The 26,157-nt window shown below is 34.4% G+C and overlaps 1 pseudogene; it reads right to left on the reverse strand.

The window, feature by feature from the left end:
- The window catches only part of LOC129079798 (uncharacterized), a 148,718-nt pseudogene that overhangs the window by 68,854 nt on the left and 53,707 nt on the right, over positions 1-26,157 (reverse strand).

A 26,157-nucleotide genomic window follows, 5' to 3' on the forward strand; every position in this document is an offset into this window, starting at 1 on the left:
AACACAAAGTAGGAGGGATCACAATACCGGACATCAAACTATACTACGAAGCCACTATACTCAAAACAACCTGCTACTGGCACAAGAACAGACCCATAGACCAGTGGAACAGAATAGAAAGCCAAGAAATAAGCCCAGATCTCTATGGGCAACTAATATTTGACAAAGGGGGCAGAAGCATAAAATGGAGCAATAATCGCCTCTTCAACAAATGGTTGTTGGGAGAGCTGGACGGCTACATGCAAAAAATTGAAATTGGAGCATCAGCTGACACCATACACAAAAATAAACTCAAGATGGATAAAAGACTTAAATATAAGTCACAACACCCTAAAAGTCCTAAGGAGAACATTGGCAGGAAACTCTCAGATATCCCACACAGCAATTTTTTCACTGATATGTCTCCTAAAGCAAGGGACATAAAGGAAAGAATAAACAAGTGGGACCTCATCAAAATAAGAAGCTTCTGCACGGCAAAAGAAAACATCAGCAAAATAAAAAGGGAGCCAACCCTATGGGAAAATATATTCGCTAATGATACATCAGATAGAGGTTTGATCTCCAAGATATATAAAGAACTCACTCGACTCGACTCCAAGAAGACAAACGATCCAATCAAAGAATGGGCAAAGGACCTGGGCAGATGCTTTTCCAAGGAAGAGATGCAGAGGGCCCAGAGACATTTGACAGGATGCTCAGCATCACTAGCCATCAGAGAAATGCAGATCAAAACCACCATGAGGTACCATCTCACACTGGTCAGAATGGCCATCATAAACAGATCAACAAACAACAGGTGCTGGCAAGGCTGTGGAGAAAAGGGAACCCTAGTCCACTGTTGGCGGGAATGCAGACTGGTGCAGCCACTGTGGAAAGCAGTGTGGAATTTCCTCAAAAAGCTGAACATGGAACTGCCTTTTGATCCAGTGATTCCCCTGCTGGGACTATACCCTAAGAATCCCAAAACGCCAATTCAAAAAAACTTATGCACCCCAATGTTCATAGCAGCACAATTTACGATAGCCAAGTGTTGGAAGCAACCTAAATGCCCATCAGTAGATGAGTGGATCAAAAAGTTATGGTACATTTACACAATGGAATACTATGCAGCAGAAAGAAAAAAAGAACTACTAAGCTTCGCGACAGCATGGATGGAACTGGAGAGCATTATGCTAAGCGAAATAAGCCAGGAGGCGAAAGACAAATACCATATGATTTCACCTATAAGTGGAACCTAACCAACAATTCAAAGATGCAAGGAAAATAAGATCAGCAACACTGAAAGGAAAAGAAACCAACAGAGACAAAAGGGAATGAGGGAGGCGGGGACGGGAAAAGGAAGGGAAGGGGAAAATCAAGGAACATATAGCAAGGACTCATGGACAAAACCAAAGGGGAAGAGCTGAGGGAGGGAAAGGGGAGGGGCAAGGGAAAGTGGTGGTGGGGAGGCAGAGACAAATGTATTTGAAAAAATAAATTAATTAAAAAAATGTTAATGTTTCTTTTTATGTATATTTGATTGTTACAGGGAAGACCTGGTATCTCTTTATAAAATGAAAGAAAAATATAAACCTCATGGTAATAAATCTGTTAAAACTAAAGAATCTGAATAGGTTCACTTCTTTGGTATGCACAAAAAATGACTCATACACACACATTTTCATGAGAGAGATTTATTTTATGCGAATAAAATTGGCATTTTTCTAGCATCTTCTACATGTCAGGGACCTTCTTTGGTGCTTTGTTTTCAATAGTACTGTGAGATTGATATTATTGTCCCCATTTGATAGAAAGAGATAGTGAATAATATGTTTAATGAAGTGGGTCTCCTAGTGTATTTAGAGACAGGATAACAGGTAGTGCATGAGAAAATAAATTCTGAGGTCATACTTCTTGGACTCAGATCAGGTGCAATATCATTAAAGGTTATAACATATTAAGAACATCTGTGATATAGTACGCACTCAATGAACAATAGCTATTATTATTACTATATCATACTATTACACTTATGAATGTTACCGTTGAAAGGAGAATTAGATTCATAGCTTTACCTGAAATAGCATTTGTAGCTGCTTATTCAATGCTATTTGGTGGTCAAAGAGAATATTCCGGCTATGGTTGATGTCCACCAGGTACTAGTCAGTGTCCTCCCTTTTCTGACCAGACTGGTTGTGAAATATGAAATATGTTGAATAGTACCTATCCGTCTAACCATTTGCCATCTAACAGAATAGTCAATACTGAGGTATCCTGGGGGAAGTATGAGGGAGACAGAGTTGGTAGATATTTCTTTTCTGCTTTTCTCTTATGCAACCAGATGAGTACTGGTAATAAGGCAGATATATCACATATGTGATCAGGAAGGTCAGCACATATGAGATCATACATGGAAAAATTGACAGTTTACAAAAACAAATTTTAAGAATTAAAAACAAAAACCTTGCCATGAAATTATATTAACAGGTTACACAAAGACATGCATGGGTAATTTCACCTTTTCTCTGGTTGTAAAGTAGATATTTTTATGGGCCACCAAGTTCATAGCAGCTATTATCATCTACTTGACAATAAAGAAACAAACAAAATTATGTACACTGATGTGAAGCCTTAGCTGTGAAAGTCAGCTGTAGCAAATATATATGAAATATATAAAATCTTTGTATATATTTGTCATATTACATATTTGTTTCCAATTCTCTCCTTAATGAATCAATAATGCTGCAAGGAATTTACCTTTATCAGTGTGAATTCAAGTTCTGACTTGGGTTGAAGTGTAACCATGGAACAATAGAGGAATCCTCACTAATTGAGTAAAAGCCTTTGAGAGAAGTCTAACTAATGAGAAGGGAGAAAAATTTATTCAAATTAAGTTAAATGTATAATGCAATTTTACAACAATCTTTAATTTGAAAGTCCCCAAATGATTACCAAGCAAATGAATGTTTTTTTTCATATTTAATAGCTCATGGTTCTATAACAATTTCATATTAACTGATCTATTTGGTGAGGAAGACAATTGATCCCAGAACAGGGGTATATAGAAATGTTTTCATTTCTTGGTTATTTTAACATTATTTGTTAGTAATCTTAGTAATCTAGAGTTTTCTTTAATTAATCCCTTGGACTCAAAACTTATACAAATTTTTTAAGCTGTTAAGACAATTCTATACTTTGTAAGTAAGGCAAGTCATACTTTTGAAAAATCAGAGTAAACAGAAGAATTCCAGTATTTCACAATAGCTTATATATCTGTACATACACAAATATACAAACACATACACACAAACAGAAGAAATAAATATAATTTTATTTTGTTTCTCACTGAATGCATACTATTAGAATACATTAGAAATTTAAAAATATTAAATATGGCAAATTCTTGAAGGCAGAACATACTTTTCATAAAAATGTTTTCATATAGGTGGATGAATTTTATTAGCTTGATGTTCATGTTTCCTAAGTTGATTGATACAGTATAGAATAAAATTCTCATTTATATAAACATTTTTAAAAAGTATAAAAATCTATACACTTATATAAGATAAAGTAATAAAATATTTGTTACTCTGAAAAGTTCTATTATTTTTGCATTTTATAGAACTCCAAATGAGAATTGCTGACTGAGTCTTTTTTTGGTAGTCAAGTAATTTGTGAGTACATAATATTCTTAAAATAGCATTCTGGAGGTCAAAATACTAATTTAAACTCTGGAGGAATATGTAGTTGAGCTGCATTTTAGATATAAATGTTATATGCTTTTTTAATGTCATAAATCATTACCAATAACACATTAATTTGGAAATTCATATTGAGGTATCCATCCAAAATTTTTTGTCAAAGGCAAAATGAAGATGGTAATGTGTTTCAAACTGAGACATTCTGCTGATGACAATTTTAATATACTTTCAAATAAACCATCACCTTATTCAATGTCATTTGAGAATGTATGGCTTAGTGTTTCTCTTCATATTTTGTTATGGCTTCAGAGTGTCTGCATGAATCTGTTTAGGTAACACGGGGGTATTCAGTGGGTTATCTTTTCATTTTGTTGATAATTTCTCTTGCTGTGCAAAGATGTTTTAATTTGATGTAGTCTCATTTGTTTATTTTTTTCCTTTTGTTTCCCTTGCCCCAAGAGAAATATCAGAAAAAAATATTGTTACAGGAAATGTCTGAGATTTTACTGCCTGTGTTCTCTCCTAGGATTTTTATGGTTTGGAGTCTAATATTTAGGTCTTTATTCTTTTTTAAGAAGGAGGTCCTAGTTCATTTTTTTGCATTTATCTGTCCAATTTTCCCCACACCATTTATTGAACAACCTATTTTCACCCCATTTTATGTTCTTGCCTACATTATCAAATATTATTTGACCATAAAGTCCTAATACATCTGACAAGAAGTTAATATACAAAGTTTAAAAAGAACTTACACTATTTAACACTCCCCCAAAAAATCGCATTTAAAAATGAACAGAGGGCCTCAATAGGTACTTTTCCAAAGAGGACATACAGATGGCCGATAGACATATGAAAAGAAACATCAATAAACATCAGAGCAATGCAAATTTAAACCACAATGAGATATCACCTTACATCTGTCAGAATGGCTATCGTCAATAAATCAACAAACAGCAAGGAAGGAAATCTTACCCTTTGAGACAGCATGGGTAGACCTGGAGATTATTATGCTAAGTGAAATAGCCAGTCAGGGAGAGACAAATACCATATGACTTCACTTATATGTAGAACGTAATGAATAAAATAAACTAACAAAATAGAAATAGACTTACAGGTACAGAAAACAGACTGACATCTGTTAGAGGGGAGCACATACATGCCGCGACCTGCGCAGAGTGGTGGTCCCTGAGTTGGGGCAATGGGAGATTAAGAAAAGGACAAGACAAGAGAAAGACACAACACAACGCAGTTTAGAGAAAAGCAGGGGCAAGAGGGGACATTGTCCTCTGATGGAGATACAATGACCCTGAACTAGGTCTCCGCATTTATTTTATGGGGCTTAGTTAGATGAAGCTCAAGGACATTTCTGCAGCCACAGGTTACCTAAATGATAAAACTTTCTTCTGCCAAGGCTGCAGTCCCATTCAGCTGAAGCTTGTGGTTAACTATTTCCTTCTTAACTCCCACAGGTTTGGGCTGTCGCCAGCTGCCAGCTTGCTCTGCTTTGCAGATGCAAGCAGTCAAGTGTGGCCTTGCCAAGTGCTTAACCTGGCTTTTGATGCCAGCCTTCACCATCCTCCACATATACATAAGTAAATTATGTAGTAAATTAAGATGCAATAAATACTGTGAGAGTAAAGAAAACAGTGATCAGGATACAAGAAACTGATAGTTCTGGGGATGAGGTTGAGGTTGAGATTTTAAGCAATATGACAAAGCTAGGTCTCACTGAGAATGTGAGATGTGAACAAAGAATTGAAAAGCTGAAGGATTTAACCAGTTGAATCCTGGGATGTGCCTGGGATGGGAAGCACATCCCAGGCAGGGGGGAAAAATAAACAAAAAACCCCAAACAGCCTAGACAAAGAATGTGGAAAACCATTGGGACATTTTGAACAGAGCAATCACATAATCTGATATTAAAAAAAAATTATTTTACAATTAGAGAGAGAGGGTGGGGAGGAGGGGGGGGGAGAGAGAGAGAGAGAAAGAGAAAGAAAAATATCAAATTGTTGTTCCTCTTATCCATGCATTCATTGGTTCATTCCTCTATGTGCCCTGACTGGGGATTAACCTGCAACCTTGGTGTATCCAGACGATGCTCTAACCAACTGAAGTACCTGGGCAGGTCTCAATTATTAAAAAAAAATTATTTGGTTTCTGGTTTATGAATAACATGAAGAGAGAGAAGGGTGAAAGAAGAAGCCAAATGAGCTAGTGTAGAAATCCAGGTGAGAGAGATGGTGGCTCAGCCCTCATGGTAGTCGTGGAAGTCCTGAAAGAGAAAGCCTAAATCACCTTGAGTAGTCTGGTAATAGAACTCTGGACTCTAGGGCAGTGCTGTCTAGGATTCAAAAGGCAATGAAAAACAAGTTAATATTTTGCAGTAGAAACTAACACCCCTCCGGTTGTAATGCTACTATTCTATCCTGATCTGCCTTGAACACCATAACACCAGAAGAAAAAGGGTCCAATTTCAATCTCAGCTCCTAAGATGGAGGTCTTGGGAGTGGATCTGAAATTTGCAGACATTTGTGATCTTGTGTAGGTCCAATGAGTCAAAGCAGTGTCTTCAATGGGCCCTCCAATGGCTGAGGTCATAGTACTGAGTGAAGCAGGTGCTCCCTCTTAAGCTGGGATCTTATGGCCAACTGCTTGGCCTGTGCCTTCCAGGTTTCTGGAGATATGTTTGATAGCACATGTTGACTGTATTTCTGTAAGTGTTGCTAGATAATTCCTGTTCACTTTTACTAAGATGTATATAGAGAAGGCCTTTGACACTTTAAGAAATCAGTAACTGAATATAGAAGACTAAAAATGTGATGATAAAATAACATTACCTTATTATTTCCTTTTACATAGAGGGCCTGTTTTGGTAAAGGATATAGTTTCCTTTACAGTTATTTAAAATATTACCATAATATTTAATAAGCTTTTATCAACACACAAATTCATCTTCTTTAAACTATATATGATTAAAATTAAGATTCAAACTTTTTTTAATGTACTCGACTACTTTTTAGAATACAGTCAGCCTTCATAACAATCAAACTGTCAGTGAATCTTGATTTAGTCCACATTTCAGGTTGTATTTTTCAAGGTAAGAAGTTCTGTCAGTTTATCCTTTTAACCTAGTATTTTGACAAACTTGAGATTTAAAGTTGAATCTGCTTCAACACTTTGAATCATCTAACATAAGTTGTTATGATACATCATCATAATAAAATAAAAACAAGAAACAATCTTGTTAAAACATGAAACATTTTATTACATGCCATTAAGTGATTCACAGGTGGCTAAATTCAGTATAGTTGCCAAAAATGAGTATATTCTACTAATAGTTAAATAATAAATGGATAAACTATATAACATGACCACAGGGCTGAATGTGGACATCAGAAAAACTAAAATATTTGCAAATCATATATGTTTAGAAATTTCTTCTTACATCAGTGACAGCCAACTAAAAGAATGATATATGCTGTAAACTGGTTTGATAGATTAATAGATTTGCAAGAATTTTAAAAACAATAGACATAATTTTGAAGACATAAGATAGAGAGAAGTAAATGTTATGAAGAGATAATGAAACCATGTCTTTGAATTTTGAAAGAAGTTCAGCATTATTCTAACATATGGCTCAAATATGTTTTATTTCCCCAAAGTTAAGGAAAAATGACAGATCAACCTTTGCCTTCAATCCATGTTTAATTTTAATGTAATGTCAGAACCTCATTTCCCAAATAGCTATCTCTTGTGTGTTTATAAATACCAGGTTCATAAAGAATGACTAGATCTGAACATTAAGAAGTAAAATATATTCAAGAAAATAACATGTTTACACCTATATGATAACTTGACTTTTGATAGAGTATTTTATAGGAACAAATAATGTCCATGGGTAGTGGGTTTCTTGCTTCTAGGTATATTTCAAGAGTCCTTCAACTGTATAGCTATAAATTTGTATACTTAACTTTGTTATCTTTGCCCTAGATATCTTAGAACTCACTTTAAATAAGGACACATATATCAGACCTTTATCAGGAAACTATTCTGCTGTAATAAGAATTATCACTTGAAACCTTTCCAAAATGATAATTATGAAGAGAAAACACATAAAACTGTCTAGGTAGAAGAATTATTGGTGCTGATGCTCTTTGTCAAAGTGTGAATGCTATTTATCTGCAGACATTAACTGTGGATGGCTTTTCCAGGTAGGTTGATAGATTTTCACTGGTCGTCTCTTGTAACAGAGCTCAAGAACTATCATAATGAGAAAATTTGAGAGTATCTGCATTTTGGGGTCGGGGGTGGCTAGGTTACTTCAAGATCTTACCAATATGGCAAATTTGACACGACATTTGCAAATGTGCTTCTGGTTCTATCAGCACAACAGCTCTGGTGTGTGTGTGTGTGTGTGTGTGTGTGCGCGCGTGCGTGTCTGTGTGTGTGTAAAATTACATTTCGAACCTCTTCTAAGCTTTAAAAGAAAACTCCTTTATGCATTATTCGTTAAATTGGCCACTTCAGTCAAATTGTAAACATTTCAATTTTGACAAGTGATTGTATATAAAATATTTTTTAGAAAAATATTTATAAGATACTAGTACCCTAAAAATTAACACCCTTTTAGAAGGGGATTGCAGAGGGCAAATGGAAATGAAATATATATTATGAGATGACAATTTATTTATTTTTTTAGGGATTTTATTTATTTACTTTTAGAGAAGAAGAAAGGGAAAAAGAGAGGGAGAGAAATAGCAACATGCAAAAGATACGTGGTTGCCTCTCACACAACCATGCGTATCTCCTGACTGGGAATTGAACTGGAGACCTTATGCTTCACAGGCCGACACTTCACTGAGCCACACCAGCCAGGACTGAGATGGCAATTTAAGTTGCCAATGTATTTGGAATATACTTGGATCTTCTCAATAACTCCGTATGGCATATTATTAGTATAAAGATATCTATAAGATTACTAAAATAACATTACATTTGGGCTCCTTATTACCTTATCATATACACTTAATATAAATTTGTTATCTCTAACCAAATATATCAAATAATCACATATATTTTATTTAAGTAAAATGGAGGTTATGTTTGAGCACTACTCACATTCACAAACACACATTGCATCAAGTGAATAATGTGCCTTACACACAAGTTCAGATGTTTAAATTAAAAATGCCTACAAAATTAATTTTGAATAGTGGTTTTTCATAGTGGTTTCTCTCTCTCTCTCTCTCTCTCTCTCTCCCTCCCTCCCTCCCTCTTTTGATTTTTATTTTTTTTCAATGAGAGGTAGTGACGTAAAGAGTACATCATTAGACAGCTCAACTTTTTGCTCAACTTTTTATATGCTTGTTTTCTTCATAAAATTATATAAAGAAATATAAATACTGCATAAAAGCAAGGACATCCCAGGCTCTGTTAACGAGTACATCTAAGAATTTTTTGTTTCCCTTAAGCATAAATTACAGCTATTTATTGTTGTTATTGTTTTCCCTAAAAGGCCTATTTGGGCAGACCAGGGGGCTGGGAGGTCTGGCATGTAATAGAATGTGTTGGGCCTCTTTGTCCTGAAGCTCGGCTTGTGCTGGAGATGAAGGACCGGGTCCAGCAGTAGGAACTTGATCTTGGGAGTCGTCGAGCTGCTTGACTGCCAGTAGGCAGCGACACTAGCTGGCCACGATCTCCTCCACCTTCAGTCTCATATGGACTGAGCAGAGACAGGAACGGTGCTGGCTTTGCAGCACTGGGTGACAACACTTGCGGTAGTCAGGTCCCTGCACTCCGGAATATGTTGCAGGTGCTGTTGGAGGGCTCATAGCACAGACAGAGGCCGAAGTTCTTTACCCGAAGAGGGGAGTTCTCGAACACCTACGCACAGCAGACAATTTCCAGTGAAGATTTCTTCATTTTCCTCAGTCGAGACACAAAGTACCAGAAGTGCGACTTGGCAAAGAGAGGTTAGGCGCAAAGATGCGCACGCGGTGGAGGGGCAGTGCGTGGCACCGGGGGCGCAGGTAAGGGGGGTGGGCAGGCAGCGCTGCACCTCCTCCTACTCTCGCAGCGTGTGAAAGTCTTCCTATAGCGTTCTCTCCACCTTCGCCGCCACCTGTAAAAGGCTTGAATTACAGCTCTTTTTAAAATTACCCGTTCTGTCCTAGAATCTGATGGGCCAACAAAGAACTTAGTTGATGAAATGAATATGAAATGAGAACATAGACATATTTTCTCCATAGAGATATATACTGTGAGCAGTTGACCACCCAGATTTCTTATACAGCCATATTTTTATAGAGATAAGTTTATCTATGCCTGAAGCTCTCTTATGGGTTTTGCTTTCCATGGAGTGAAATTTCACAATATCAATTTCTTTTAGAATATTTTATAAGATTTCAATTTCATCACATTTTTATTAACATGAAGGATCATTTAATCAAAACTATTTTTTTCACTTGATTACATTTCCATTTGAGTAAAAATTATTTTAAATGTTGTTAAGGAATATCAAATTTCTTTTGCCTCCTAAGAAATATTCCATACTTATATCTTAATTACAAAAGTTCCAGGTGGTCAGAATAAACTTAAAAATCCAAAAATAGAAAGAAAAACTAGCACAGATTAATTATGGTTCTTTCTATGTGCTCCCAACTTCTCCTGTTCTTTACTCTGAAATTAGCAATGTTAACAACATGGCATGCATCTTTCCATAAATTTCTTATGCTGATATCAACATACTTGTAAAAATATTCCTTTTTTGGCTTAAAAATTGGATTACAATGCAAACATTAAGTAATTTTGAAAGTTATGAGTGCATCATGAGTATATTTTTAGATTTATGGAAAAAGATACAATTACTTGTAAAGCTTCAAAATATTTGGTAGAATGTATATATGTAATTTGTTTACTTATACTTCTATTGATGTGCATATAGGTTGTTTCCCATGTTATGTCATTTATCCAAAATGCTGTTATAGGTGCTGGTGTATCTGTGTTTCTGTATGTTTTTCTTTACACACTGCTGCTTTTATTTCTACAGGATAAATTTGTATAGGCAGACTTTGCTGTGTCATGTAAACTGCTCTGATAGATGCTGACGATGACCTTCCAAAGTTTACTGCGATCCATTGTCAAACCAGCAGTGTACCTGAAGGTCCTCCTTCCTAATGTTTTTCCTGCACATTGGTCTTCCAAACTTTTGATAGATTAGAATTAATTTTTTTGAACTTTGCATTGATTGGCATTTTATCAAGCACTAGTGATTCTGATTGTATTTTCATGCATTTATTGTCGGATTTGAGAGCTAGTGGAAACAGGTAGTTAAGATTTTGGATTTGAAAGACAGGCCACTTCTATTTGAATCTTAGTACCTTTAATTAGTAGACTTATGACTATGGGCAAGTGATTTAAGGTCTCTGAAACTCAGTTTCTTCCTCTACAAACTGACGTAACAGGATTTCCCAGTTTGGAGCAGAGGTGCTTGGCTAGATCCAGCTTTTCTTTGCTCTTTTTAATTCCTGTCCAAGGACTGCAAGAACCACTATCCAACAGTATTCTAGGCCCAGCACCAAATATTTGTTCCCCAAACCACCAGAGAGTAGCTCTACATGGCAACAGCTTCCCTTCAACCTATTCATGGACTTCCCCTTCATGGTCACACTTTGGATTCCTCTGTAGGGTGTGGAGAAAGAGAAAAGGGCCCTTGGCATCTGGGAATTGGCTCAGCACCCAAAGTGAAATTGTGATATTCTTCTGTTCAACATAAATAATGTCACAAATATCAACATTAGACAAGATCATGGATCAAAACAAAATAGGACCACTACAAAGCCAGAATTTTGTCCTAACCACAAAAATGACCACATATCCTTAATCTTGGCTAATGTGAACAATTGCTGCTGCTTTGCCAATTACAGTTTTAGCATTGGACTAGTCTTCCCTCTTTCCAGATAAAATTAAGATATTAAATTATTGAAATCTCTCTGTTTCCAGAATAAAGGCCTGCTTGCTTATACCTACTCAAAAATCACCTAGCACAAACCTTAATCTTACAGTAAATTCTTTCTACCACATTTTTATTAAGTCATCTCCATGTTGAGCAATAGTAATAAACCCAACATGTTCAATTACAGATATGTTCCTGGTAGTCTTGGCTAGAGGGCATCAACAAAGCAAATTGTTAACTCACACCAGTGGTTCAAGTAAACTGGTAAGTGATGTAACAACTCCACAGATTCTGAGAATCCGTCTTCCAGACTTCCACAGCTCTTCCCACTTTTACATAAGGTCTAAGTCCTATAACATATTCTGCTTTGCTAAGTAAACTCTGACTAATGCATTCTTTTGTGTGTGTGTGTCTGTGTGTGTGATTTAATATTCATTATATTTTTTCTATCACCATTCAGTCCCCTTTTACCCCCCTACCCCCAGAAATCACCACACACACAATTGCCCATGTTCATGAGTCCTTTCTCCTTTTTGCTCAATCTCTCTATCCTCTAGCCACCCCTACAACTAGCTGTCATCATCACCCAGTGATCCCCAATTCTGTAGCTGTTGGGTCTGAAACAATAAAAAGGCAGAGTAGATGTGATAGCTGATGTAAATCAACAAATATGAGACAGAATTATGATTCAGTATTATTCACCTGGACTCACTGATGTTTACAGGAAGACTCTAAGTTATAGTCTTAAGAATAAGGACCTAGAACAGAAATTGCAAACTTTTTCTTGTATGGACAATTAGTAAATAGTTTAAAATTTGCATGACACATTTGGCCCATATCACATATTCTTCTTTGTTTTATTTTACAATCCTCTCAAAATATAAAATATTTTCAGTTTCAGTGCAATGCAAAAACAAACTGCAGGTCAGATAGAGCCATTGTTTTCCTACCTTTTTTTTAAAAGTAAAGCCTCAGGTCTTGAAAAACCACCTTGAATCAAAGGCAGAGAAGAAGACTGAAGGGCCTGATTTACACTGGGTATCAGAAACTTCCCCTGACACTGTTCTGTCCTGGGAGATGTTTAACTATAGGCTTAAAAAAAACAATCAAACAAAACAAAAAAAAACCACAGAAAAATAAAAACCAGAGAAAACAAAATAACGAAAACCTAATTGTTAATGTTTGTCACTTTTATTGTCTCTGGCATCAGAAATTCAGTGGTATATTTGAAGCAACTCCAACCAGTTCACCATAGGAAACTCAAATTTTCAGTTTTATAAGCCAGTTAGCTATTCTAGAGATATTTATATCATAACAGCTGACAAACACTACAAACTGGACCTTTCTTCTTCTAAAGATATGCTTGTGAAACATTTGCCAGCACACTACTAAAATACTATCACCATGAATGATTTTAAGCTACCAACTGACATCATTGGATGTAGAGTTGGGACCTATGCAGTGTAGCATGTCATTATAGAGCATACACCAGGCACTAACAACATAACAGGAGAGATAACAATAACAAATTAGGAACTGGTAAGTTTTGAGTATTTATTGCCCATGTTTTCAAAGTAATTTAGTGAATTGTAGTTTGTATAATATAATTTCTATTAATGTTTAACAGTTGGCTCTCAGAAGTCCTGAAAACTTAAAAAGTTTGTTCTAGAGAATTGGTATGCACTGCCCCAGCCACCACTAAATATTTTGCATCTATAGACAGGATAGAGCAGTTCTTTGTACGAAAGGTCACAGCAGGACTGGAGTACAGGCAAGGTTGTTTGGAACCTCAGGTTCAAATTTCTGAAACTAAAACATGATTTAGCAGCATGAAAATGACAAGAGGAAATACTTAGAAGTAGCCACAGAAAAGAGTAAAAATAAAAAAGAGAGGAAAATTTTTCTGAGAGATAATTGGAAGGGAAGGGGACTGAGAAAAAGGGGATTTGGTAAGGGATTCTAGAGATTTTTATTTGTGCAGTTGGCGGAAGCAGCCTGCAATATTAGGACTTAAGGCTGATATGAATTCATTGCCAGCACAAGCTCTACAGGCTTATACATATTTGGGTTCTATCTGAAGGATAATAATACAGTTTATACAGCTCTTTCCCTTACATATTTTTCATTCCTATTTGTTAGTGAAAGTACAGTTCAGAAAGGCTACATGACTTGTGCATGACAAGAAAGTTGTATTTTATGGAAAAAACAATTTCCTGCCAGCTCTTTTCACTAGTCTTCTTTGCATTTATTTTGCCATATGACAAATTTAAACTGTTGCTATTACAGCCTCTTAAGACAAATCCAGTATTTTGTTTTTTGATCTTTTCTTCTGTATCCTCAATAAAACCTTGCAGCAAAGTTCTTTAATGAAACTGGATGCAACCTAAAAAAGATGACTACAATAGAGCAGCTCAGAAAGCAGGAGATATTTCTGCAGGCACCATGATGAATGCAATCAGATTATTGCCACTGTCTGATTCTATTTGAGAACCTACGACAGTGACCTGTAGCAGCAAGCAGCTGAAATGGTGACATCTAAAGGCTCCTACTGCTTGATAAGTTTTTCTATTAAAAGCAGGCTTGGATATCTACTAAATTTGAAGTATTTTTTCTGGAAAATTGGAAACCGAACAGTGTCTAGAACATGGAAACATAGATTAGAAATATAATTAATTATGTACATCAGAAATTTATGGTTCTATGCTATATATTAAGTAAAACAAAACAAAGAATTTCCAGAAATAAAGACTCACCATCCTTTAATAGCTGACTTTAGTATGTAACACTTCTCTTTGCAGAAAATCCTCTGTCAAATTAATTTAGTTGTCTGCCCAAGAATGCTTTATTCAGTTTCATTAAAGATGATGAGAACATTAGTTGGTTAAACATGTATTCTTCCCTTGGAAGACCATTATTAGATATCAGGGATGTCATTATTTGTAAATAATTCTATTTTATGTAATGGCAGTTACTCTAACCAAAAGTTTTTGAAGCTCAAAAAACTCCAAAATATAAGCTTAATTTCCCATTTTGAAAAGAATATCAGTTATGTGTATCTTATTTTGACTATATTTAAGCAGGTTTCATTCTCAACCTTCTTACTGTATATAATATATATTAATGTTTGTGTGCATGGGCTGTGCATAAATGACCTTTGGTTGATGCCTCCATCACCGTTCACCCATTCCTCGTGCCCCACACCCCATCTGGCAGCTCTCAGCCTGGTCAATGTGGACAAAGGGAGAAAAAAATATGGACAACTGTAATAGCATAAACAATTAAATAAACAATTGAGTAAATAAACAGATAAGAACAACTGGAAAATATATTTAATGTTTATTTATATTTTCTGTTTTATAAACAAATATATTACATTTTATCAGAAATTCCCTTATTTCTTGTCCCAGTTCCTTAGATAATTATTCATCATTTTTTTACTTCAAATGCATTCTGAAAAGAATTACAGAGATAAAAATAAGATAGTTGATCTGCAACATTTTTTAGATGCTTCTAAGAGTATAAAAACATAGACTGTTCAGCTCTTATAAAAATTTTACTAGCACTTTCATTTTAATCTCTAATGATAACAGTGTTAAAATTTTGGCTTCTTTTTGTGAAATTATTTAAATTATATAAAATATGTTTGATGAGCTAACCACACAGCAAGTTTTAGTGGATTAAAATTCCATACATTTTAATCTCTTGTGCACAATTGGAAAATTATGGTAGAAAATAATGTTCTCATAGATAACCAAGCCATATTTTAAGTGACCTGATGGGACTGACTGTTTAAAGCTTATAAGTTATCTTTTTAGTCAAGAATACATCGTAGGTAATTATATAGATTAACCCTGGAAACTGGGCATTGTGCAGTGGCTGAGGCTTGGAAACTGATAGGAAAAGAAATTTTTGGGTATTTTTATTTATGATCATTTGGAAAAGCACATATTTCAATGTAAACTTTTAGAGTTCAAAATTACTCCACCTTTAAGAAATGCTGTTATTTAAAGTTATTTATTTCTACCATCATTTTCAGATAACACCCAGAGTTTAAAAATGCATGGTTTAAACAATTTTAAAATATAAGTATAATAAAATTAAATGCATTATTTTCAATGTTCTTAACAATGTTTGTCCTAATGAAATTTAGATGTCAAGTAGACACCCTTAAATCCCTGATAGATGATAACTTTATTTTACAACTTTTAGAAACAAAGGTCTAGCTATAATAAAGTATACAGCATGAGAGCATCAAATATGCTGATAACTATCTTCTGGTTGTATTTAAATTCATTTTATGTAAGTAGTTTTCCTAACACCTGAATGATTTAGAGCCTTATTTTTTCCCATAAGGAAAAAATTATGTCTATGTAAAATATTCTATTTTTATTTTCATCTTAGATTCATAATAAAGTTGGAGCTCTTATAAATATTAAGTAACTTGATTAAATTTTAAGATTCATAGGGATCCAAAATCAAATACTGTCACAGATAAATAAGGTGATAATATGAATTGTTTTGGTTTTTTTCCCCATTTTAGTAAACACTGATAAAGTAACTTTGTGGAGATCCTTTCATTTGGAAGTTTCCTGTTCCAGAAAGGGAGCAAGTACAATATTTTTCCTCTTTTATGATTCTCAAAATCTAGCTATTTTTATAAAGCTTAATTTTTTTTCTAAAGTAGTCATTTTATTTTTTCAGTAGCCTCTGATATTTTGAACTATGTACTGAATTTTTTCTCTCTTACACTTGTGTGTTTTTGAGAGGCCCAAAGCCTGGGACTTTTATTAAAACCTTATATTGTGTATGCAGACAGTGAGTAGAGGAAGGCACAGCAGGGTGCCCAGGGCAGGCTCAGCACTGGATCTGCCCACCTGGCTGATGTAAGTCAAAGTGGCAAAGCAGGGTCATGGTCAAAAGATACAACCTAACAGAAGAGAATGGGACTAAGTTGTATTAAGCACAGTGGGTTCAGCCGAGCAGGGTGATTTTGCTCAGAACAATATTGGTTGATAGATTAGAATGATCAAGAAAAGCATATAAGAGGAGGAAATAGGATTAAAAAGTGATCTGTGAATGACAAGAAGAATCTGTTACAGGGGTAGGCGAGTGGGAGGATTTCCTGTACATGATATTACCGATTGATTAATAAGAAATTATGAGTGCAAAGTAAACTTCCTGAGTTCAAAATTACTCCAGCTATTTAAGAAATGTTGTTATTTAAAATTCTTTATTTTTACTATCAGCTTTCAAATAGCCCACAGAGCTTGAAAGTCGATGGTTTTAATAATATAAAAAAGTGACTAACTTAAGGATTAGGAAATTTTATTAAGGCAATGAGGTAGGTCAGCTATTCCCATGTTTGAAAACTGGGGCTCAAACAGACACTCAAGAATGAAAAGCTTCATTCATTGAAGAATCACGTCTCCTGTTGAAACAGAATCATAGAAGTTTACGATAGGGGCTTTAAAGTGCATTTAAGAAAACCCTTTTATATCACTTTTATATGTTTTACAGGCATAGAAACTGAGCCTAGGAAGATAATGGCCTTGCATTTCTCATAATAATCATGAATGTATCATACAAGAAGTCTTCAGCACGTGAAGCAGACCAGGGAGGTGCTCCGGAGCTATGCTGCCTGGATTAGAGTGTGTTGTAGCAAGATTTCCTTTAATTTTTTAAGCTTTTTTATAACAGATGCTTTGCAGACATTTTCTGCTAAGTCCACTGCCTGGGTCCCTTCATAGGCAGTTTATGTTGCTGCTTTTATTTTTTTCTGTGTCATACTTTCCTTTTTCTTTGCATTTCTTGAACTTTTTTTCTTTTTTAAGAATTGAACATTTTAGGTAATATATTGTAGCAACTCTAGATACTGATTCCTCCTTGGGACTTCTTGTTATTGTCTTTTACTTGACTATTTTAATGAAGTCCAAGTGTTACCAAATAATGGGCCCATTGAGGGTTCCAGATCCTATTACCAAAGCAATGCTCCCCACCCCCTGGAGTCCTTCAGTTATAGGTCCTTTGCCTGCCACCTTTGAAAGTATGGCTCTTAATGGCAGAGTTTGGTGAAAAGGAAAGTAACTGTTTATTCAAAAGTTATATAGGTTTTAAATAATGGCTGAATGTCATTGTTAAAATCTCAAAATCCCTTTAGAAACACCCACTACCATACACGGTCCTGCCTTTCCTCCACTTTGCCCAGTCAGGCCAGTCAGGGGTACCATCCTTCAGAAGAAAAAGAAGTCTGAGGCTCGGCTAGGCAGGCCTCTCATGGTTCCCAGCCCCATCCGCTGTGTTACCACAATCTCCAGTTCTTAATTCAGAACTATATGGCACCTCCTCTCAGCCCACTAGCAAGAGTTCTTTCTCCCCTTTCTTCTCTGCATGGTCTTCACATTGTTCCCCAGAGCCTGTGTCTCTTTATCTCTCCAGCAGGCCCTGTCTCCCCTCTCCCAGTTATATCCTGTGTTAAAGATTTTTGAAACCTTCCTGGTTAGCCTTGTAGAGATGCAAAGTACTGTCTTTGCATATGAGGAATGAAGCTATCCTGCTATTGACATGCAAAATAACTCTCAATGGCCTTGCTCCAGGTCGGGTGTGAAGCTGGCCTCTTATTGATACACAAAGTAACTCTCAATGGCCCTGCTCCAGGTCTCCCATCCCTCAAGGCGGCCCACCTTGGCTGGAAGAATAGCTTATGTTTTTCTTGGACATCCCAAGGTCTGGACCTCATTACCAATCCCCTTTGCGGGGACCCTGGCTGTGCCCCATTACACAAGCCCGCTCTCCCTACAGGAAAGGTCTGTAGTCTCTGTAGTCGGAAGTACTGCTTTGGGAAAAAAAGCACTCTAGGATGACCATGGTTTTAGCAGGGCTTCCTTTGTCTTTTTGTGTGATCTTTCCGTTAATATATCTGGTATCATACCAGCTGTTAGCTTTAATTAATTGCTAGCTAATTGCTCTTCTCTTTGTTTTCAACTATGACCTAGGGCATAAATTATTCCAGAGTTTTTCCAATATAATTTGGTCCCCACTTTAGGGGTGGTCTTGAGGCAGGTCTTCAGGTTTTCTTTGACTCCAAGGGAGTTCTTATTGGCTATATTTTCCCTAGATCACTCTGGTAAACTAAGTGGCCTAGTGTTCAGTTTGTTGCTCTTCTAGCGCTACCAATCTCCTCTTATGCTACCACCATAATCCTCATTGTCCTCAAAAATGCCCTTAAGCATGGGCTTCCTTATATTGTGTTAAAAATAAAGCCAATTCTCTTAGAGAGAGCTTCAGAGGTCCTTCCCTTTATGACTAAGCTTTCTGTTTGGGCAATATCTCTGTATCACTGCCCTTGGGCTGAGGATGGAAACAACTAACACTTCTATCTAATAATGCTATCCCTGCTTTTTGAGCAGGGCACCAACTGGGAGATATACCCCCTGGCCTATTTGCCTTTCCTGTCTCCCATTGAAATTTCTACCCTGTGAATGAGATGGAACAAGGGCAATCAGTACCCCAATATTCTTAACCTGCTTTGCCTGGATTATAGTTTTTGTCCTTCCGGTATGGGTTGGGTAAAGGAATGGAGCCCTGAATATAGACATTCTTGCTGAGCTCCAGCTTCTGCCATATGGAGCTTAAGAGGATGAAAGGTTCTGGTGGCCTGCTTCTACTGGGGAGACACTATAGCCCTTGACTGGGAGCAGGGGTAGTATAGGGAATAGAAACCCTGTTTTCTTGGCTTTACTTACGCAGAGTAGAACTTCCATCATTCTGAGCTGGGGTGGTGGATAGCAAGTGAGTCATTGTTCAAATGCCACATATTTTTTGTTACTGGGATTTAGCAGTTTATTTTAAATAAAATTTTCTTCATTTGCTATATGCTTTCAGGAGAATTTCTGAAGCACTTCAACTTAAAAAAAAATTGGGCATTGGAGTATAAGGGGATAATGGTAATGGAAAAATACAATAAAAATAAATAAATAAAAATAAGTTTTACAAATACAGGTTCTTTCTCTGGGGAGCTTCTCATGTTACCCTTCTTGAAGTCATTTTTTTTTCTGTTTGTTTTTCAAATAAATGCATATTTATGCATATTAAACATATGAATGTGACTTCTCAACTCTTACATGTACATTGAAGGTTAAAACAAATTAGCTTAGAAAAATATATAATTTTATTTGAGAACTAAGTAGAAATTTGATCTGGAAATATAAACAGAATTTTAGAAAAGAAAACAATAAAGCTGTAAGTAGAAGCAATAAAGAAAATAAATTTAACTAATAATGTAGGTATAAAACCTTACATTAATTATCTTAACTGTCATGTGAAAATATGTTTAATATGGTCAACACAAAACAAACAGTCTCCACCATTGCTAATCCAAATAAAAAATAATATGGAGACACATTCAGGAACACACAGTGGTAAGTTCCCAAAGAATGTTTGGTCTACATTTCTATATTTCAATTTTTAATTCTGTGTTCATTACATACTTTCTCTGCTATGAATCCTCCAGTAGTTGGGGGGGGGGGAGGGGAAGGTGAGTTAGATGACCAGGAGTTAATTCAGATTGAATATGATTATCTGAGTGTGTATTAATCCTATCATTCTAGAAGTGGTTTTCTAGACTGATAATAGTTTAAATAAAATTTTAAAAATACTCATTTTAAAGATAATTAATAAAGAACATCTATTTAGAAGGCCAAAAATGTTGTAAGCAAGAGGTGTTTCTAAAGAAAAATTTGCCTGGAGTCAATCCCAAAACTGTTTTATGAGGTATTGGTAAAAGTAGTGCACTGAAAATTGTCATAGAATATTATACTACATATTTATCATTTTGAGAAAGATTTTATTCTATTGATATATTCTTATTTATTCAAAATGTGTTTTCCTAACATTTGCTTTCTATAAATTTAGTGTTCTCACTTTCTATCACCTACCAAATTAACCTTGTACATATTATATTGTAGTCCCTTTTCTGAGTTTTCTATTATCTTCAACCTGGAATATGTTAATTATTTTCTATACTAAACAAGATCAATATTTTAATTTCTCATAGTCCCTTGAATAGAATAAATTGCATCAATCAGCCAATCAATTTATATATCCTGCACATGACTGTAATCTCACTATAAATTACAAATAATAGATTACTTTTCTCATTGGGAGAACATACCATTTTGTTCTTATATTTATTATATCAATTCTCAAGAGAATTTTTTTTTGTTTGGGAAATTACTCTCTATATATGACTGTAATACAATTTAATGAATTTATTTTAGCAAGTGATTGTAAATGATCAATAAAAAGTATATATTTTTAAAAATGACATTGATAGTCTAATTCTAGTTAGTCCATTACTTGCAATGATATGTTTTCTATCAAAGGATTTTGATATAAAATACAATAAGTATATTTATAATTCTACAAAACTTACTATAATACCTACCATAATACCTACTATGTTATTGAATGCTTAATATATGCATAATGCAATGCAAAAACACTTTATAAATATTAACAAAATAATTTTCTCAGCAACTTTATAAATTATTATATTTTTCAAAAATATCCTTTGAGCCCATACAGGTGTAGCTTAGTTGGCTGGCCATCATCCCACAAAGCATTAAGTCACCAGTTCAATTCCTGATCAGGGCATATGCCAGTGTGGTGGGTTTGGTCCTTGGTCTGGGCACTTTCAAGAAACAACTGATTGATGTTTCTCTCTAACATCAATGTTTCTTGCCCTCTCTTCTTCCCTCTTTCTCCCTCTTTCTAAAAATAAATAAAAAAATATTTTTGAAAAATATCTTTTGAGTTATAGAAAGCTTATATAAATTAGAAGTCAGTTAATAAATGATGATGACTGTGAATTCAAAATATTAACAACAATGATATTTTATCATAATTTAACAAAGATTCAAATAATAGTAAAATTCTTTATTAGAAAACAATATATTTTTGGCATTGCCAAATGCATATTTTAAAAAGCAAACTTAAACTTTTAAAAGATTTTATTAAGAATCTCTAAATTGAGAATATAAAGAAAGTATCTTAAAAAAAATATGAGGATACCTTGAATAATTGACAAGAATGGAAATCCAAGGAGAAACCTGGTAATTGGCATAAGGAGTTCACTTCCATCATCTTGCAAGAGATTTCTGTGGGATAGGTACCTCAAATATATTTCATTTGATCATCATAATTAAATAACTAGACATTTGCCTGTAAATTCTGTGGGAGTTTCTACTGTCCCTGCTAAAGTAAGAGGTTTATTTTGCAGTTGAATACTTATACAAGTATTCCCTGTATCAATGTCATGGCCTAAGTTAGGACCCAAGAAAATAAAACAATGAATGACACAGTATATGATATCTGTCCAAACTGTTGGATGTTTTGAGGACATGGGAAACAACCTAGAGTGAGACCATAAGATCTGCTCCTTTACCCTGAAATCTATGCCATATCGCTTGTTCATCGTATGTTTGAATTTTCTTTGGCTCTTTGTTGACTAACTCTCACATTAAAACTTGAGACATAAATAAATGAGATTCAGTAATCTACCCAATTTCAAGTAACTTCTAGATCAGCTATACAGGCTAACCTATTTCTTATAAGGCCATTTTTAATTAATTTCACAAGATCCTATATCCTCTCCTGTCCTGGTTAAGTCTCAGACTGACCAACAAATCAAAAATGTTTCTGATAGAGTAATAAAAATGTTACGGAGAAATGAAGGCATAATTCTAGTTAGATTAAGCCATATTGAATTGTGTATATTTATAAATGTAATGCAAAATTGGAAAAAAAAACCACAAACCAAGATAATGGTCATGAAAGCATAAACTTATGATTCAAATAAGAGGAAATTTCATGTGTTTGATACAGAAAGACAGAAAAGACATTCAAATATAATTAAAATTTAAAATTTGAAATTTGGCTTATTAAACAAGCAAATACATTTGGAAAGTGATACATGAGAGAGGAAAATTAGAGTACATTTTTAGTAGAAGTAAACATTGGTATAAAGTTTCTAGAAATGTTTTTAATAACACAAGTCAGAAATCATTAAAGGACTTATAATATTTAAACTGATATTCTAATTTTGATTATTTATATTTATGAAAATATAAGGATGAAATTATAATACCCAAAAGTGTTCATTCTAAAAGTTCTATAGTCCAAATATTAGCAAATAGCTACTGAGTATTTACTATATGTCAGACACTGGGTTAAAGTGCTACATATATTATTTAATCCCACATACAACTGTGACAGCTAGACTTGAATCCAAGGCAATATCTGTCACTAAAATCTACACTTTTGAAAACCTTTTAACAACTTTTTATTTTTTCTTTTGTGATGACCAAAACTGACGCAGAAAAATAATAGGATTTCTAGAAAAACCATTTTGACAGCTACCTATCTGCTTGTAGAGTTTTGTTTATTTTTTTAGAGTCCAATAACTAATTGGAACAATGTAACAAATAACAGCAAAGGGAAGAGAGCTGTCTTTTGTTTTTGAAAGTTTCTAAATATCAACATTGTTAGAAGAGAACCATGTGCGTTCAAACCAATTCCTCTTACTGTTCAGTAACTGTGGATATGACTCCAAGTTTTCTCTCACTCCTTTTTATTTAGATAGGTGAGATAATTCCACACACATCATGCTACTGTAAGGGCAATAGAGTGTGCACTTAAAACATTTAATAGAGCCCATACGACAAGGATTCAGTGATGATGAGAAGAAGGGGGAAGAGAAAGAAGAAAATCCTGTGTGACCATTCATAGGGAGTTTCCCAACAATGAGTTAGCAATTTTGTTACTTAATAAACACTACAATATATCAATATTCTCAAGGCAGTTCTAAAATCCTGAATGTAGTAATTAAAATAAATTAGTGCTTACTAAAAACTATCATAGATGTCATCAAGAAAATAGCCTTTCAAAACAGTCTTATTTTCTTTATTGTTACTTAAAAAGCTGATTCAATTTTACCTAAAACACAATTTGAAGTGTCAATTGACATAAGCATATATAAAATGGTTGTCATTTGATTAATGTCGATTGATGGAGTTTATTCGCACTTACTACAGTGCCATTAGCAAAAATCATTTCGTATATTGTCTTCAGCCCTTTATAGAGAAAAATTTAATTGATTATTTGAATAAAAACATAGATTTCCATTTCCATTGTGTAAATGCCACAGCTTTTTTATCCACTCATCTACTGATCAACACTTGGGCTGTTTACAGATGTTGGCTATTGTAAATACTGCTCCTATGAACATAGTGGTGAATTTTTTTGTTTTGGTGTCTCAGGATTTTCACGATATATCCCCAGAAACAAAATTTCTGGGTCAAAAGGCAGTTCCTTTTTTTTTTTTTTTTTAAGGAAACTCCACATTGCTTTCCACGGTGGCTGTACCAGTCTGCATTCGTATCATCAGTGCAGTAGGGTTCCCTTTACTCCACATCCTCACCAGCACTTGTTGTTTTTGGTTTATCGATGGTAGCCATTCTGGCAGGTATGAAGGGATATCTCATTGTAGTTTTAATTTTCATCTCTCTACTGACCAGTGACATTAAGCATGTTTTTTATATGTCTATTAGCAAATACGCAAGTTGCATTAACAAAAATATAGGTAATGGTCTCAAGCTGTGTAGTCTCCAGGTTATCTCTGGACACTGTTGTCTTTTTGAAAAATACTTTAATAGTTGACTAATCCAATCATTTACAAAGGAGATTGACTAGGAACATGAAAGGCTGTGAAATCACATTGGACTAATCTCTACTTGTTACCTGATATTTCAAACAACATATGAGAAGCTCAACCAAAGAATATAATTATGTTACTTAAATATTTGAAGGCTTGACTAATGGAAAACGATGTAAATATTCTTTGTGTCTATATATCAATAGATGAAGACTAAGTGGGAGAAGTTATAAAACAGTAGAATTCAATGTCTTGTTTTTCCTTGAAAACTAAAAAAAGAAAAGAAAAAAATACACAGAATTTAAAATGTGTGGTGGTAGAATAAATTTTACTTTCCTCAAAATATTATTTTCTTTTATTGTAGTAATAAAATACAAGATAGGCTGAGTTTAGATTCATCTGCCTTAAAAATTAATCTGTAAAAATAAATGGGTTAATATATTTGATTTGCATTGATATGTTCATTAATAGTATATATACAGGAGTTTGACTAATATTGCCTTATATTCAAGAATTGCTGTAATAAAAGGGAAATTTCAATAATTAGGGGACTCAAGTATGAAAAATACTGGTTTGCAAACAAACATTAAGACTCTTACAAGTAAAATGTTCAAACAGAACAGAAGAGCCATTCATGAGTAAGCTTTTGAAGAGATTTCTGTATGAAGCACACACATCTAAGGATCCTGCAGTATTAAGTTTTTACAGTTCTGTAATTCTTTCATTCCCTTTTTACCATCCCTGTACTTGTTGTCACTGCACTGTGTGCCTAAATGCTTGACCTCTTCAACTATACACAAAAGCTCCTTCTATGTACTGGGTAAGAAATCAAACTTTCTTTGGCATATATTATTGTCTATTATAAAGAAATCACCCTACATAAAATTTAAAAGATTACTTTTTGCTATAAAAAATTTCTCGTTTTTTACATTATCCAAACACACATACACACAATAGAAGACAGCACTGCAATAAGATAAAACCAAACAAAACAATACAAAACTACCTTGAAAATCCAACCATAGTTTAGTAAAGCAAAATTATCTAAAGCTTACAGAGAATTGAATTTAGAAAGGAAAAGCTGTTTCTTGTACTAATGCTAACATCAATGTTATTATCTTTATTTTAATACATTTTAAATTATATCTGATATACAGAAGGAACTACTTGCAGATAATGCTCCTTTGATTGTTTGACTGAAGTTTAAATGGGAGCTATTTTCCCCATCACTTTATACTTAGAAAAAGCTCCAAATCACCTGTGGAGAAGTAAAAATAAAATTGTAAATAGTTTATCTTTACTTGACTTGCAAAAAATGTCCTTTTATCTTCAAAGGTGCTAGTGTTCCATGACCTCCTGCTTATTAACTTTGAAAGAGCTCCTTGGGGCAGTATTAGAATCTGTAATTAAAGATAGTTTTCTAGTTTTACAAAACCTTCTGCCAAAATATTCTGTTTTTATCAGAATTTATAACATTATTTCAAATACTCCCCAGGAAACCATAATGTGGAGAAATAATACTTTATTTAGAAAGTAAACATTGTATAAAATATTGCATATTTTGAAGGTGAAAGATACATACAATGAAATATAGATTAACTAATAGATAACATACTTTAAGTTTCAAATTTGCTTTTTAACAATTTTTATTATATTTCAATTGAATTTTTAGGGGTGACACTGGTTAATAAAATTATGTAGGTTTCACTTATACAGTTTTGTAATGCATCAACTGTATATTGTATTGTGAGTTTACCTCAAGTCAAGTCTCGTTCTGTCATCATTCCCCCCCTTACCCTCTTCTACCTCAC

Source organism: Pteronotus mesoamericanus, unplaced genomic scaffold, assembly GCF_021234165.1.
Source record: "Pteronotus mesoamericanus isolate MK-2021 breed Mesoamerican mustached bat unplaced genomic scaffold, CSHL_Meso_final contig_82, whole genome shotgun sequence".
Taxonomy (NCBI): Eukaryota; Metazoa; Chordata; class Mammalia; order Chiroptera; family Mormoopidae; genus Pteronotus; species Pteronotus mesoamericanus.